The sequence below is a fragment of the Pygoscelis adeliae genome, unplaced genomic scaffold (genome assembly GCF_000699105.1).
Source record: "Pygoscelis adeliae isolate BGI_AS28 unplaced genomic scaffold, ASM69910v1 Scaffold7, whole genome shotgun sequence".
Taxonomy (NCBI): Eukaryota; Metazoa; Chordata; class Aves; order Sphenisciformes; family Spheniscidae; genus Pygoscelis; species Pygoscelis adeliae.
Genome location: NW_008825268.1, coordinates 2,976,175 through 2,976,920, shown reverse-complemented (window position 1 = coordinate 2,976,920; position 746 = coordinate 2,976,175). Strand labels below are relative to the sequence as shown.

Here is a 746-nt window from a genome sequence, read left to right as displayed (position 1 = left end):
GAAAAACATGAAAGTACAAGCTCAGCAAGCATAATCATAGTTCACAACGTCATGCCCTTTTTAGTTATGGATGGTCTCTGGGCTTTCAGACTGCCTCACAAATGTAAACTAATTAATGTTAAGTAATATTATTATTGCTTTCCTGCTGGTAACCCAGCAGACTGCTTTCTTTCTTTCATGTTTTTCCTATGGGCTGAGAAGGCTGTTCCTGCCCGAACGGCTGAAGTGTAGAAAAACAATGTGATTATGTACTCGTTTGCCAGGATCCACGCCAGCTGTTTACTTACAGTTTCATTGCACTACGAGACCTTATTTTCCAGATGTTTGTCCTTAGAGTCATACCAGAAGGAGAGTGGTCTAGAGCTCATGAGAGACAGATTAGCTCTCCCTCAGGAAGAAGTGTCTCATGGGGAAGGGGGAAGGAAAAAGCTTTCTATGAAGCTGGAAGGAAATAGAACCGAAATGAATGAAAATGCTGCAGGAAAATGGCTTTGAAAACAGTTCCCTGCCTTTATTTCCCGTGGAAACACATCCTACCGAACTTCTCAGCTCCCCAGTTCTCAGCAGAGATGTAGAAGTCTCTACATAGTGTAAGCTCCCTCTAAAGACTGCTCCTGTTATCAGATGTTCTTTCAGCTCCTCTGAGTCATATATGTGCTGTTGAGCGTGCGAGACCAATTAATGTTACCATCCTTTTTTTACTTTTTTATTCCATTGATATTTTTTCCCTTGAAAACAGAGACAAT

At 41.4% G+C, this 746-nt stretch overlaps 1 protein-coding gene across 1 annotated transcript in view; it reads left to right on the top strand.

Annotated features, from left to right (window-relative positions):
• The window catches only part of UNC80 (unc-80 homolog (C. elegans)), a 136,141-nt gene that overhangs the window by 125,887 nt on the left and 9,508 nt on the right, over window positions 1–746 (top strand). The window lies entirely within an intron of this gene.